The 17,389-nt window shown below is 37.6% G+C and overlaps 2 pseudogenes; one reads left to right on the forward strand and one right to left on the reverse strand.

Annotated features, from left to right (window-relative positions):
* Positions 1–570: 570 nt before the first annotated feature.
* On the reverse strand, positions 571–1,709 carry LOC102897419 (annotated as a pseudogene).
* Positions 1,709–3,159, forward strand: LOC102897663 (annotated as a pseudogene).
* Positions 3,160–17,389: the final 14,230 nt, after the last annotated feature.

Raw genomic sequence — 17,389 nt, forward strand, 5'->3', positions numbered from 1 at the left:
TAATTTAGGTTTACAATAGTACTTTGCAAGTATATAAAAATACAATTTATCTTTGCTCACTTTGTTTCTTGTGACCTTGCTAAACTCTCTTATTAGTTCTAGGAGATAGTTTTTTGTTAGTTGTTTGTTTTTTGGTAGATTCTTTTAAATTTTCTATGTAAACAATCATACAATTTGCAAATAGGGACAATTTTATTTCTTCCTTTCCAATGTGTATAGCTTTTATTTTTATCTTTTCTTTTTTTGCCATATTGCACTGACTAGGTCTTCCAGTATGATTTTGAAGAAGAATGGTGAGAGTAGCCATCCTTGCTTTATTCCTGATTTTGTGGGGGAAAATATAAAGCTAAATGTAGGTTCTAGATGCTCTTTAACGGGTTGAGGACATTTATTTTTATTCCAAGTTTGCTGAGAGGTTTTTTTTTTTAAGTTGAAAATTATTTTTTACTGCCAATATTTTCATATACAATGTCAGTGAACGTGATTTCCCTCTCCTCCCATGATGAAGCCACATGTTTATCTTACAAAAATATTCAAGTAACACCCTAGACATTTTCATATTACTCTCTTTTATAGTACCTGGCAGTTTGCTTTGGCTAGATTTTCTATTTTAACTCATGCTTCTTCTCATTCTTCCATTTTTAGCTTCTCTTTCAGTTTCTCTGCTTTAAAATGTTGGGCGCGGTCATCAAACAGTTTCTGGTTCATCTCCATGAAGAGTTTCAGTGCACTGTATATCAAGCCATGTATTGTCTTGTTCCAGTGGGTACAAGGATGGAAACATGATGGGCAAGATCTTTGCTGTGTTGTCACTGATTAAGCTCATAATGTACTCATTATTCCAGTAATTCCGTGCTTGCTCTGCCACCTGGAAGTGGGGGCTGGAGACACACTTGGCCAGCAGCTGGGAGAGTAGCTCCATGATCTTGACAAATTCTGATGGTTCAATCACATCTAGCATTTCTTCTAGCTCATTTAAGAATGTTATTTCTTTTGGACTCTGAGTCTTTGGCCAGTATTTGAGAAGTGCCATTACCACTGGTTCAGTGAGGGTACTGTCCTTTTCTAAAAACTGGACTACACAGTATGCCAGCTGGGGGTGGTAGACACTCAGAAACTTCACTTTGTGCAGAGGCAACAAAAACTTTCAGTAATAAGATCTTGTGCTCTTCTTTTAGTGGTAAGGCAAATCCATTGATTATGCTTCCCAATATTTCCAGTAACTCTGCTATGCCACTGTGATGCTCTGTTTCATAAATAAACCTATATTATTTATCTGTTTTCTGATGTAAGCTCTTAAGCCTAAGAATTTTCCATAGATTCTGTGAAGGATAGTTTTAAGAAAATCTCTCTCTCTCAAGGATCTTCACTGTCAAAGAGCTCTAAAAGCTGCAATACAAACTTTTGATCAATATATTTCTTTGCTATATTAGGTTCGAAATCTGGAGACTCTAAAAATCTTAAGAAAAATTCATGAGTAAGCTGTAGGTGAAGCTAGGCTGCTTCCAATGTTAATTCATCTTCCTCTGGGTCAAATTCTGCTCCCATAGGATTGGAGGAAGTTGGTAATGTTCGAAACATGTTAACTGCAAACATGTGGACTACTTCCAGGTAAATCGGCTCTGTGATCACATTCTGATTATGGGTGATGTATTCTACATCTCACCTAAAGTAGCTTGTTTTACTTGCTTCCACTTTAGGTCACTAGATGGCCATGAAGGAGATCTAGCCAGAGCCATACTTCATCCTCTGGACAGGTGATGACAGCCTCATGTGCCAGACCAGAGGCTGGGAGAGGTGGCTGTGCTGAAAATTGTAGAACACCTGACCAAGCTCATTTGAGAGTTCTTTCCAGGTAAGACCCTGCCCATCGATACCCCACAGCATTCCCTGAATTCCAGGCTGTGCCTGGCACCATAGGACTACAATAGCAATATGTAGAAGAATAACCTTCATCCATTGACAACTATGGCTGTGGGCCAGGTCCTGTGCCAGGCACTTCACAGCCATTGTTTCTTACCTTCCAATAACCTTACAAGGCATCTAAGAGTTTGTCAGCCCGTGGATACACACAGAACCTATTAATGGAAATGCCTGACATTTCACTGACTTCTGCCCTGCTTAACACTAGATTCACAGTCCCTTCTCAAGGCATCTACAGTTATACACAGGCAGCATCCCTGGGCACTAAAGTCTAAGTTGCTTTGGTAAATCATGACTTTCACCACCAAAATTAGTTCCTAGCAGGAAGCGACAATATCTACAATCAGGTGGCAGAACTGTGAAGACCCTGGCTCAGTTATGAATCCATCGCTCTCTTCAAAGAAGGTGCCTTCTCTTCTGAGAAGTCTCCAGGGCTGGGCGAATCATGGTCCTCAACACCAATCTGTACTACAGTAGCAATGAGCAGACAGCCAGCATGGCTGACCCCGGGCAGCAGTTGCAATGGCTGGAAGATGTGCTGACTAATGTGTCCCAACCTGGGGAAATGGTGTACATTATTGGCCACGTGCCCCCATGATTCTTTGAGAAGACTCGGAACAAAGCATGGTTCCGGGAAGGCTTCAACAAGAAGTACTTGAAGTTGGTCCAGAGTACCTTCGAGTCATCACAGGGTAGTTCTTCAAGCACTATCACACCGACAGCTTTCGGATGTTCTATGAGGATGCAGGTGTCTCCATCAGTGTCATGTTCCTTACACCTGGGGTCACCCTGTAGAAAACCACATTACCTGGAGTGCTCAATGGGGCCAACAATCCAGGCATCGGATGTTCGAACAGGACCGGGACACAATGAGCCTGCAGGATATGGTGTCTTACTTCGTGAACCTGAGCCAGGCGAACAAGCAGGGGGGACGCGGGCTGAGAGCTCGAGTACCAGGTGACCGAGGCCTATCAAATGCCCAAAGCAAGCGCCTGCTCCATGCACGCGGCGCTGGGTCGCATCACCAGAGATCAGGGCGCGCTGCAGCGATACTATGTCTACAACTTGGTCAGCTATCACCTGCGGGCCTGTGGCGCCGAGCATCTGTGTGCGCTACGCAAGGTGGCCTTCGACGCGTGCGCCGCCTGCCTGTGCACCTCCGGCTCCGCGCCGGCGCCCGACCTTGAGCTCCTACAGGCGGCGCTGCTCTGCCTGCGCGCGCTGCTTGCGCGGTGACCTTGGGTGCCGCCCGCCGGCTCTCTGGGTTCGCCTTCTTCCTGGTAAATTGGGGCCAGTGTCACCCGCTAAGAAATGGATTTTCCCACCATTTTCCCCGCGTCCACAGAGTGAACTGGAATGGGAGAACCAAATCAGGAAATGAAGCCCAAAGACCCCACTAGAAACACATTTCTTCCAAAGTTCACGTTTATTCCCCGCCCCGCATGCTAATCGTGCATCTTATTCTGTACATTATTCATTTCAATACGTAGATAATATTTGAAGCAAATAAACAAATAAACAAATAAATAAATAAAATATTGAACCAGACTTGCATGCTTGGGATAAACCCCTTTGTCATGCTGTTTATACATTGTTAGATCTAATTTGATAATTTTTTGTTAAAGATTTTTGCATTTATGTTAAAAAAATACAGTGATATAGTGGTCTAAAACTTTCTTTTTCTTTTTGTCTTTGTTTTTGCTATCATGATAGTGGCTAGCCTCATAAAATGAGTTGGGAAGTGTACTCTCTTCGATTTTCTGGAAGAGATTGTATAGAATTGATATTTTTTCTCATTTAAATACTTGGTAAAACTCACCACTACAACCATATGGGCTTAGAGATTTCTTGTTTAGAAGACTTTTAATTATAAATTGAATTATTTCAGTAGTCATAGGAGTATTCAAGTCATCTATTTCAGCTTGAGCGCATTTTGGTAGTTTGTAGTTTTCAAGGAATTGGTTAATTTTATCTAAAGTTTATGTGTGTAGAGATATTTATAGTATTACTTTATTGTCTTATTAGTTTTAGATTAAGTCTATAGTGATATCCAGTCTTTAGTAATTACATCAATAATTTCTGTATTCTTTTTTGCTTTATCAGTCTTTCTAGATATTTATCGATTTCACTAATATTTTCAAAGAACCAGCTTTGAGTTTGATTTTCTCTATTGTTTTGTTTTTAATTCATTGATTTTCACTTCTATCTTTATTATTTCCTTCCTTCTGCTTCTGTTGGGTATATTTTGTGCTTTGTTTTCTTATTTCTTAAGGTAGAAGATTAGATTATTGATTTAAGAACATTTTATTTCTTCTTTTCTATTAAGCATTGAATGCTGTAAATTTCCTCTAAGCACTTCTTTAGCTGCATCTCACAAATTTTCATATGTTGTATTTTCATTTTTGCTCAGTTCAAAATAGTTTCTAATTCTCAAGATTTCCTCTTTGACCCATGGATTAATTATAAATGTGTTGTTTAATTTCAAATGCATAGTGATTTTTCTATTATCTTTTATCGATTTCTAGTTTAATTCTATTATGGTCAGAGAATACATTTCAATCTTTTAAATTTGTTAGGACTCAGGATATGGTCTATTTCAGTGAATATTTCACGTGTTATTGAAAATAATGTGCTATTGTTGGATGGAGAGTTATATAGGTGTTAATTATGTGCTGTTGGCTGATGATAAATACAAGTTTTCATTTTTTTCATCTCTTTACTGATTTTCTGTCTCTAGTTCTATCTATTTCTGAGATAAATGGTTTCTGATGAAAAATCTGTAGTCATTTGAAATGTTGTTTTCTTATAGCAATACATTTTTTTTTCCTTTGGTAGTTTTCAAGAATTTTCATGTGTCTTTAATTTTTAGTAGTTTCATTAAGATTTATTATGAGATATCTGGGTGTAACTTGCAGTTTATGCTATTTGGGTTTGAATTTGTAGGTTTATATTCTTCATCAAATTTAGGGAGTTTTTAGTCATTATTTAGTAATTTTATTTTTTCAGTCCTAAAATTTCCATTTGTTTCTTTTTTACATCTTCCATTTATTTACTGAAACTTTTTACTTTTCCGTTGGTTTCTAGAGTATTTGTGATTGATCATTGGAGAATTTTTGTAATAGCTACTGTAAAATCTTTGTCAGATTATTCAAACATTTTGTGTCACCTTAATCTTAGCATCTCCATTTTTTTTCCCCCATGCAAGTTGAGATTTTTCTTGTTCTTAATGCCAAGTAATTTTGGATTGTTTTCTGGCTAGTTTAAATATTATGTTATGAAACTCTGTGTCTTATTTAAATTCCATGGAGAGTGTTATTTTTGTTTTAGCAAGTAATCAACCCAATTGGGTTCAGGTCACAAATTCTAAAATGCTTTCAGCAAGCTGTGGTTCCATTGTCAGTTTAATTCTCAAAGCCTTTGCACTGCTGTTTGGATCTGTCCCTTGTGTTCACCACCCAGTGGCCAGTCTGTGACCTGAGCAGAAGTTTATCTTTTAGTTCAGTTCTCAAAGTTTTGGGTATGCTGATTGAGACCAGATCCATAAGTCTTCAGTCCAGGAGTTCATACACAGCTTTATGATGTGGTTTTCCTGCACTCTTCTTTCTCCCTTCTCGTTACCTCCCCAGTACTTTCTGATTCAGTGGGACTTGTATTCCCAGTCTGCCAACAGAAAGCTGTGTTTAATTGCCCCACTCTGCCACATGCTTCTACAAATGCACCTGTTTCTGGAACCAAGAGATGGGAGGACAGAAACGAAAAGAAAGCAACAGGATTTTGTCCTAACCTCTTGGGACCACAGTGTCACTGATTGAAGAGGAAGATTTTATTTCTTCAGGGTTTTTGCTGTTGCAAGCTCTATCTGTTGCCACTGCAGGACTGCTTGTAGGCTGGATTTCCAGAGTAAAGAAAGAATTTCACATTAACCTTGAACATTAGGAATTCCCATTCTTGCCATTCAACCCAGAACTACAGAGTTTCTGGGGATGTTTCTGTCTTTAACCTATATCTGCTTCAGGATTTGAGGCTGTGTCGAGTTCAGGTTGGGAGTACTGAAGAAAAAAAATGGTAAACTCATTGCCAGGTCGGTGGTACTTTGAATTCTGTTCTTCTTCCCCAATCTACCTGCTACTATTTACTTTTTTTAGACTCTTATAGAAGCTGCTCTAAGTATTTCTCCAAGCTTTATAGCTGCATTCAGTGGGAGAGACAGATTAGATTTGGCTTACTTTATCTAATAAAGAACCTTAAAACTGAACGAAATTTAATATCCAGGTGGTTTTACTGGAGAGTCCTACCAGAAATTCAAGGAACAAATGATTTAATTCTTAATCAAGTTAGTCTAAAATATAGCGAAAGAGGCTATACTCCTCAACTCATTTTTTGTGATTAAGTTTCATACTAAAATATGATAAGGACGGAAGGAGAAAGAAAATTGAAGGTGCATCTAATTCATCAACATAAATGTAAAACTTTTCAACTAACTATTAGCAAACAGAAGTCATCAAGATATAAAAATGATAATAAATAATAGCCAAGTAAGTTTCTCAGGAATGCAGAGGTAGTTCAAAACCAGGAAAGCAATCACTAAAATTTACTATATCAAGAGATTAAAGTTAAAAGCATGATTGTCTCAATATATGCATACAAATATTTGATAAATTCAATAACTAATCATCATCTTAATGATGAATCTTTAAAAGCTTTCATTTTAAGATTAGTAACAAGATAAGAGTGCCAATTCATTACATAGGAAGTTTCCCTAAAAACACAAACAGGCAAACAAGTGTTGGAAAAGAAGAAACAAAACTATCATTATTTACAGATGAATGAGCCTAGTGGACATGAGAGCCTTCAGAGCTGAGATCTCACAGGGAGTCCCCATGGAGAGGTGCAGAGCTTCAGCTGCCACATGGAACATTCAGAGCAGAATACACATGCCTTGTGATCTGTAGGAAGGACAGAGAGAATCTGAGAGGCATCTCTGATGAAGAAAAGAAGCAGAGATGGCAGCAGCAGGAAGAAGGAAAAATTCCCTTTCTTAGTTTTCTGAAAACTGATATTAGACAATATTTTCTGCCCAGTGTTTGTATATGAACATAGATACATACATATATACAAAGATGACAAAAGCAAAGAACAATGCTAAAGAAAATGTTACCACACTAATAAAAATTTTATTTATTTTTTCATGCCTTATGTCTAGATTTACCTTGTTGATGGGAAAGCAATTCACTATGATCACTGAGCTCCCTGAAAGTTCTTGCTGAGTATGCCAAGGATATTTGAGTGCTCACTACCTGGATTATTTCTCAGGATTGTTTGAAGTGGGCAACCTCAATGGATGAGTTAACATGTCTCCCCAGCAGGGGGCAGGCTTGCTTCTGCTGTCTATAAAAGCTGTGAATCCGGTAAGCTCATGCAACCTTCTGTGTGTGAAGGCATCCATGATGGGCTTTTTGCATTGCTTTCATGGGTCTTGGGGCAAATGGTGAACCAATATAAAAGGATATGATAAGCTCTAGCTACTGCTTTTGCTGTGAGTTATAAAGTCTCTGGTCTCTGACCAGAAGTCTTATGTCTTCTGCCAACATCCATGAAGAAGGATGTAACAGGCTAACTTGTTAGCTTGTAAATAGGGTAAAATTCTAGAACCTGCACAGTTCTTGACAATTATCTAGTACTATTTCTTATGTGCAACACTTTTCATGACCATGTTTTATATGTTGTGCACAACACTGTACTTATTTTTTTTATTAGGCTAGTACCATTACATCAAGGTAAAACAACATAATTTGCTTGATCAACCCATACTTAGAATTCTTTTTCTCATTTAAAAACAATATATAACTTGATGATTTCTAAAATAATTTTTTTAGGATAAATTGTCAAGAATGTATTACAAGTATTAAAGGTAATGAACACTTTCTTCATAAATTGTCTCATTACTTCCTCTAAGTAAAAAAAGTATAGTAATAGTAGAAGAAAATCTAGCTCTATGATCATATCGATAATTTAAAGTAATCATAAGTGGAGAGTATGTTCCCCAGATTGTATCATGGATATATGAACCCAAGTATCTTCAGAATAGCCTTTAAAGACTTAGAAATATTTGATTTTGTTGTGTAAAATATTAAACACCCTAATTCATAAAAGTTATTTACCATTTGAGTTAATTGTTTATCATAAAGCCTTTATTCACATCATTAAATGTAGTAGTCTGGGTCTAAGCAGGAGGTAGAGAACACACAGTATGTTAAATAAGAGAAGTTTAATAGAAACAATTATTAACTATGATTTTTTTCTAAAGTGACTATAAAATATAAGATATCTCTATAAGATTCCCTTGAGCTGAGCAACAGTATCCACAGAAGGACAAATGGTGGAGGGTTCAGATGAGTTGGAGCAGGTGTAGCTCAACTCATAGAAGTTAGAGAAATTTACTAGTTTGCTCAAGCTGGAATTGGTCTGGAATTGGTGGATGAGCAATAGCTACCCTAGAGAGTACAGATGGATGAGCAGCATCTGCAAGAAGATTATCTGGCCATCAGGGACCAAGGCAGTTGTGCAGATCCTTCCTCTGGGCCATAGGCAGGCTGGGGTGGGGATGGGGAGTTATTTCTCTGGAGGACAATGCTCAGGTTCTCCCAGACTGAGGCCATAAGTTGGTGGCTGTAAGTTTGGTTCTTGGTTGGGCAGGCTCCACCAGGGATCCTGACACCACACCTAGGACTTATGGCCCTCACTGGAAACTGCCGGAGAGCCTCTTCCTCTGGCCTGTCCTGTCCCTCAAGAGCCCCCCACTAATGAAGTTAATTTCATGCTCACTTTAAAAGAGAAATGCTTAAAAGACTTCTGTCCATTATGTAGCAAATATTAAAGGTGGCATTCAGGGCCGAGAGGCAAAAAATTGATAACTGACACATTAAGTATATTCAACCAACTTTTCTGGAAGTTTTATTTAACTACAGTCCCATCTGACCACTCTTTGGTGGGCTGAGTGTGTTGAACGTCATTGCCCAAAGTACCAAGGGGGTATGCAATGAGTGGACTCTTCATTCCAGATGATTTTCAGCTTCTGGGCCCACAGCGCCACCATCTTTTTCCTGTCTTTGTCTGATGCATCCTTAGGAGCAAAACTTATCTGAGGGGCAAGGACTTTAGATCCATAAAAGTACAGCACGTGGTGCTAAAGTCACAAAGTCAGAAAAGAACTAGTTAGAAACTGCCCCCTTATATATCTACTCAGAGATACAAACTCTCAAAGCCCTTTCAAGAAGGATTAAAGGCTAGTTAACAGAAAACACCCTCCCATCCTATGTAAGGTCAAAATGCACAGGATATACAAGATTTCCTGTAATTAAGATATCTACAACTTTTCTGATTTCTGACTGTGGCAGGATTAAATTACGGTGTAAGTATTAGTAAAGAGAGAAGGCAACAGTTTCCTGTGATGATAACCTAAAGCTCCTCACTTCAGAATTTTTGTTCTTAGAACCACTAACCAATCTTTCCAAGTAAACACATTTCTACCTGTGTTTCTTTAAGACCAACCTCACAAAGCAATTCTAGGATAACTGCACTTTGTTTCATGTGCCCTAAGATATTGAACTCTCCTTGGCATTTATCACCTTGTTGCAACATCAGTATAGGCGTATGCAATTTGCCAAACAGCAGAAACAGCACAAAAGGTTAGCATGGGACTCCATCCAAAAGAATTCAATTAGTCACCTCTTGGAGGGTCTTGTTAGAAGGCACTGTCAGCCTGCCATCGAGCTTTCTCACACAGGGCTAAAGAAAGTTAGGGCAAAATAGGTTAACATGTCCTAATCCTAGTTTTATTTCTATATTTAAAATCGACTCAATAACTAATAATTAATCATCAATGACCCAGTGGCTGCTGCTTCGCTCAGAATTGGGGCAGGATGTGAAGGGAAGGTCAGCTGCAATGACACATGGCTGTAAGAGCAGGTCTCCATTCTTTATCTGTCTGCAACAATATCACTAATGATCCCTACTTCATAGCCTACTTGTGAGGGTTAAATGACATACTTCATGTAAAGTAGATAGCACAGTGCATAGCACAGAGTAAGCATTCTATAAACTTTAGTCATTGTTATTATCTGTGTTCCATGAAAAAATTAGCTTAGCTTCTGGGCTAGGTGTCTAGAAACAGTCTGGGAGTGGAGTTGGAGACCCCCATTCATGCAGGGTTAGAAGAAGAAACAAGCCCCTTAAATAAACTGGCCTGAGCCCACACTAAACTCATGGCTCATTCCAAGACCTGCCACCAGAGAGCAGCATGTGCATAGCCTGGCAGTCTAGGCCTAGCTTCAGTCCTTGGGAGTGTCAAGCTGTCTGTCCTATGAGCTTCTTTCTTGTCAGCTGAGGTCCAAAGGCCATGGAGGCTCACAGACTATTCCACAGGCATGCACACACAGTGCCCCAGGAAAAGCAGTATACAGTACAGGGCTTTGCCTAAGAACAGGCCACGCCATATGACAAGAATCAACTCGGACTGACATCAGAAACATGATGGACTGAGAGACATCTCCAGATCTCTCCCCTTGAAACAACAATAACGAACATCTAAAATTAACAAAAAACACCCAACCTGCACACCAGCACATCTAAGCGTGAGATCTGTGCATAAGAGCTACCACAGGTCAGAAACCCAGGAGTCAAGAGGTAGATTGGGAGAAACAAGCTACCACTCGCAGCTGGAACTCCCTACATAAGGAGGGGGAGGGGAGAAGGTGCAGCAGTGAACAGCAGTGCCTGGAAGAGCTGTGAGCTCCATGCAGCGGCAGTGCCAAGGGGTCAGAGCAGAAAGCAGAGAAATGGGGACAGCAGAGAAGCAACAGTGGATTATTACCAACCATGGTTGCAAAACATTAGGCCGCGCCACAGCATCCATGTCCCAATCCAGAGGGTCACTCTGCTCATATCCTCCAAGACCAAAACCGGAGGCCCAGGGGAATCTAAGCAAATGCTACCAAAACTGTTGCTAACACTGACAAGGACTGAGATTGAGGGTAGCTACTGTGATTGAATATCTATAAGGAAAACAAAAGGCACTATTAAGACTTTATATGAAGCAGGGATCGAAGAGGCGTAGACGCCACCTACTGGAAACCAAAAGAAAAACGCCTTCTTTGCAACAGGCTAATGAGAGACCTTTATATAATAAATCTTCTTTCTGGAAGAAAAGCAGAATACACTTCCACTAATGCCCAGGCAGAGAAATAGTCCATTAAACACCATGAACAACCAAGGTGAGGAGGCAGCTCAGAAAGAAAGAGAAAAATCTCCAGAAAATAAATTTACAGACTTAGAAATATGTGACTTAAATGACAGAGAATTCAGGATGGTACTTCTGAAAAAACTCAATAAGATCTGACACAAATCATATTGACAATTTCAGGAATTGAAAAAACAACTAGATGAGCAGAATGAGGTCTTTAACAAAGAAACTGAAACTCTCAGAAAGAAATGAATAGACCTTCTGCAGATAAAGAACAAACTGCAAGAGTTGAACAATGAAATAACAACCTTGGAAAATAGAATCAACCAAATGGAGGAAAGGATCAGTGATATCGAAAACAGAAACCTAGAAATAAATCAGAAGGAAGAAGAGAGAAACCGAAGAATGAAAAATAAAGAAAGAGAAATACAAAAACTAGCTGATATCATATGAAGAGGAAGGGGAGGAAAAAGGGCAGAGATTAGAAAGCATTTTCAGACAAATAGACAAATAGATGACCAGGATTTCCTAAATCTAAGGAATGAGATGGAGCTTGGAATTCAAGAAGTCAATAGAATACCCAATGATCTCAACCCCAAAAGGCCTTCACCAAGACACATTGTATTAAAGATACCAAAAATCAATGATAATTTAAAATCAGAATTCTCAGGATAGCCAGTGAAAAGAAGACTGTAACTTATAAAGGAAAACCCATTAGATTATTGTCGGGCTTCTCAGCACAAACTTTACAAGCCAGAAAGGAGTGGAGTGAAATATTCAAACTATTAAATGAGAGAAATTATTAGCAAGAATAATGTATCCAGCTAAGCTCTCCTTTAGATATGGAGGAGAAATAAAGACCTTTCTAGACATACAAAAATTGAGGGAATTCTCCACTATGAAGCTGGCACTACAGGAAATATTGAAAGAGGTCAGCTCAGCTAAAAGAAAATGACAGAAAAATACATAATTAGAAGTAAGGTGACTAGCAGGCTGATAAAAGCAGAGGAGTGCAACCCTTACTAAGAACAGGACATTACAAGCTTAAACAATAAGAACAGCTTTACTATAGCAAGATAGTAATGAACATTCAGCATACATAGGGACAAATTGAGACAACAATGACAGAAAAGGGGAGGATTCAAAGATCCAAATTTGCAAAGGGGATTGGAGATAAGGCATATGCAAAAGAAAAGAGACTACTATATGTATATAACTATCCTTTACATATTCATAGTGGTAACCACATGCCAAAGATTCCGAACTGAAGTATATAACATAAAATAGGAAGGACCAGAGGGAAACCCAAAAACCAAACAATCAACCAACCAACCAACCAAACAAACAAACAAAAACCAGACACATAAAGACAAGGAAGCAATGGAAACACCAAGCTACCAGAAAGCAAAAGATAAAATGGTTATAGGAAAACCTCATATTTCAATAATCACCCTAAATGTAAATGGACTGAACTCACCAATAAAAAGATACAGACTTGCAGATTGGATCAACAAACAAAACTCAATCATATGCTGCCTCCAGGAGACACATCTCAGTTCCAAAGACAAATATAGACTCAAAGTGAAATGGTGCAATATGGTATTTCAAGCAAATGGCATTCAGAGAAAAGCAGAAGTAGCAGTACTAGTATAGGACAAAATAGACTTCAAAATAAAAAAGGTAAAGAAAGATACTGACGGACACTTCATAATGATGATAAAAGGAATCATGCACCAAGAAGATATAACACTTATAAATATCTATGCTCCCAGTCACGGAGCCCTGAAATATGTAAAGCAATTTATAACAGAACTAAAGGGAAAACAGACCAAAACACTATTGTATTAGGAGACCTAAATACCCCACTTTTGGATATGGGCAGATCATCCAAACAGAAAATCTATAAGAAAATAGCATCCTTAAATGACATATTAGACCAACTGAACATATATGACATTTACAGAGCCTTTCATTCCAAAACAGCTACTTATATATTCTGCTCTAGTGCACATGGAACATTCTCAAGGATTGGCCACACACTAGGACACAGAGATACCCTCAACAAATGTAAGAGGGTTGAAATCATAGCAACCATATTCTCTGATCATAGTGCTTTGAAGCTGGAGATTAACTGTAAAAAGAAAGAGCGAAGAACAACCACATGAAGATTAAACAACATGCTACTGAAGAATGACTGGGTCAGAGAAGAAATAAAAAGAGAGATCAAAAGATACATAGAAACCAATGATAATGATAGTACAACATATCAAAACTTTTGGGACATGGCAAAAGCACTCATAAAAGGAAAATTCATATTGTTATAAACCTACCTCAACAACAGAACAAGCTCAAATAAACAACCTAACACTTCATCTTAGAAAACAAGAAAAAGAAGAACAAATGAAGCCTAAAGTGAGCAGAAGGAAAAATATAATCAAAATTAGAACAGAAATAAATGAAATTGAAAACAAATAAACCAACAAACAAAACAACAACAACAACAAAAAAAGATGGAAAAAATAAATTCAGCAAAGAGCTGGTTCTTTGAGAAAGTTAATAAAATTGACAACCCCCTGGCTAGACTCACTAAAGAAAAAGAGAAAGGACACAAATAAACAGGGATAAAAGAGGAGAAATTACAACAGACATCACAGAAATACAAAAGATCATACAAGAATACTGTGAAAAAGTATATAACACCAAGAAAAAGTATATAAAACGTAGAAGGAATGGGCAAGTACTTAGAAAGATACAACTTTCCTAGACTGAATCAAAAAGAAGTGGAAAATCTAAATAGACCGATCAGCAGTATGGAAGTTGAAGCAATCATCAAAAACTTACCAAGAAGTAAAAGTCCAGGACCAGATGGCTTCACCAAATATTCAAAGAAGATTTAATAATACCTATTCTCCTCGAAGTCTTCCATGAAACTGAAGAGGAGGCACTATTTCCCAACTTATTTTATGAGGCCAAAATTACGGAAAAAAGAAAATTACAGACCAATATCTCTCATGAACACAGATGCAAAAATCCTAAATATGATACTAGCGAACCAAATACAGGAACATATTAAAAAGATCATACACCACAATCAAATGGGCTTCATCCCAGGGGCACAGAGATGGTTTCACAAATGCAAATTGATTAATGTAATACACCACACAAAGAAATTAAAAAATGAGAATCATATGATCATATCAATATATGCAGAAAAGCCTTCAACAAGATATGACATCCATTTATGATCAAAACCCTTAACAAAATCAGTATAGAAGGAAGGTACCTTAACATAATAAGGCCACATATAACAAAACCTCAGCCAACATTATACTTAGTGGTGAAAAAATAAAACCTTCCCTCTAAAATCAGGAACAAGACAAGACTGTCCACTAACACCACTGCTATTCAATATAATATTGGAGGTCCAAGCAAGTGCAGTCAGGCAAGAGAAAGATATAAAAGACATCCACATAGGAAACAAAGAAGTCAAACTGTCACTATTTGTGGATGACATGATTCTCTATACAGAAAACCCTAAAGACTCCACAAGAACACTACTAGAAACAATAAGCAAATACAATAAAGTTTCAGAATACAAAATCAATGTTCAAAAATCCATAGCATTCTTATACTCCAATAACGAACTGTCAGAAAAAGAAGGGGAAAAAATAATTCCTTTTGCAACAGCAACGAAAACAACAAAATATCTACGAATAAATCTGACAAAACATGTGATGGATCTATATAACGAAAACCGTAAGACTCTATTAAGAGAAATTGAAGAAGATACAAAGAAATGGAAGATATTCTGTGTTCTCGGATTAAAAGAATCAACATGTTAAAATAACCATATTACATAAAACATCATACAGATTTAATGCAATCCCCTTCAAAATCCCATCAGCATTTTTTAAAGAAATAGAACAAAAAATCATCAGATTCGTGTGGAAGTACAAAAGACCCCAAATTGCTAAAGCCTTCCTGAACAAAAAGAACGAGGCTGGAGTCATCACTCTGCCCAACTTCAAATTATACTACAAAGCGACAGGAATCAAAATGGCATGGTATTGGCAGAAAAATAGACACATAGACCAGTGGAACAGAAATGAGAGTTCAGAAATAAACACATATTTGTATGGGCAAATAATTTTTGACAAAAAAGCCAAAATCATACAGTGGTGAAAGGAAAGCCTCTTCAACAAATGGTGCTGGGAAAACCGGAAAGCCACCTGCAGAAGAATGAAATTAGACTGTTGTCTATCACCACACACTAAAATTAACTCAAAATGGATTAAAGACCTGAATATAAGACCTGAAACAATAAAATGCATAGAAGAAAAGATAGAAACTAAACTCAAGGACCTTGGACTTAAAGAGGATTTTATGAATTTGACCTCAAAGGCAAGGGAAGTAAATGCAAAAAAAAATGAGTGGGACTACATCAAACTAATAAGCTTCTACTCAGCAAAAGAAACTATCAACAAGGTAAAGAGACAACCATCCAAACAGGAAAATATATTTGCAAGCAAACCTCCGATAAGGGTCTAATATCCAAAATACTAGAACTCATACAACTCAATAACAACAACAAAAAAACAAATGATCCAATCAAAAAATTGGCAGAGGACCTGAACAGACACTGCTCCCTAGAGAACATACAAATGGCCAACAAATATTTGAAAGAATGCTCAACATCGCTAGGTATTTGGGAAATGCAAATCAAAACCACAATGAGATACCATCTCATACCTATTAGAATAGCTATAATCAACGGACAAGTAATAACAAATGTTGGAGAGGATGTGGAGAAACAGGAACCCTCATACACTGCTGGTGGGACTGCCAATTGGTACAGCCACTGTGGAAAACAGTATGGAGGTTCCTCAAAAACTAATAATTGATCTACCATATGATCCAGCAATCCCGCTACTGGGTGTTTACCCCCAAAACTTGAAACACCATTTCCAAAAAGATGTTTGCACACTGATGTTCATAGCAGCATTATTCACAGTGCGTAGGACATGGAAGCCACCGAAGTGTCCTACAACATACGATTAGATAAAGAAGCTGTGGTATATATGTAATGGAATTTTATTCAACCATAAGAAGAGATGAAATGCTGTCATTTGCAACAACATGGATGGACCTTAAAATAGTCATACTAAGCGATATAAGCCGGACAGAAAAGGTTGAAAATCACATGATATCACTTAAATGTGGGATATAAACCTAAAAGCAAAAAATGAGCAAGACAAATGAACAGAGACTCATGGCCATGGACAATAGACTAGTGGTTACCGGACGGGAGAGGGAAGGGGGGAGAGGGAAAAATGAAAAAATAAAATGTTAAAAAATAAATAAATGAAAATAAAAAATAAAAGACAAAAAAATTGTTCAATGTAAATATGAGCAACGAATTTTCTATTACATTTCAATAAAGCAAGGAAATAAAAAAGAGAGAATGAAAACTCTAAAGACTCCACAAGAACACTGCTAGAAACAATAAGCAAATATAATAAAGTTACTGGATACAAAATCAACATTCAAAAATCCATAGCATTCCTATACTTCAACAATGAATTGTCAGAGAAAAGAAAGTCTCTTCAATAAATGGTACTGGGAAAACTGGAAAGCCACCCGCAAAAGAATAAAACTAGACTGTTGTCCATCACCACATACCAGAATTAACTCAAAATGGATTAAAGACCTGAATATAAGACCTCAAACAATAAAATGCATAGAAGAAAAGATAGATAGATGATAGATAGATAGATAGATAGATAGACAGATAAATAGGACTACATCAAACTAAAAAGCTTCTGCTCAGCAAAAGAAACCATCATCAAGGTAAAGAGACAACAATCCAAATGTGAAAATATATTTGCAAGCAACACCTCCGATAAGAGCCTAATATCCAAAATATACGAAGAACTCATATGACTCAATAGCAACAAAAAAACCAAATGATCCAATCAAAAAATGAGCAGAGACCTGAACAGACACTTCTCCCTGGAAGACATACAAATGGCCAACAAATATATGAAAAGATGCTCAACATCACTAGCTATTAGGGAAATGCAAATCAAAACCACAATGAGATCATCTCACACCTGTTAGAATGGCTATAATCAACAGGACAAGCAATAACAAATGTTGGAGAGGATGTGAAGAAATAGGAACCCTCATACACTGTGGTGAGACTGCAAATTGGTACAGCCACTATGG

Source organism: Pteropus alecto, unplaced genomic scaffold (genome assembly GCF_000325575.1).
Source record: "Pteropus alecto unplaced genomic scaffold, ASM32557v1 scaffold121, whole genome shotgun sequence".
NCBI lineage: Eukaryota > Metazoa > Chordata > Mammalia > Chiroptera > Pteropodidae > Pteropus > Pteropus alecto.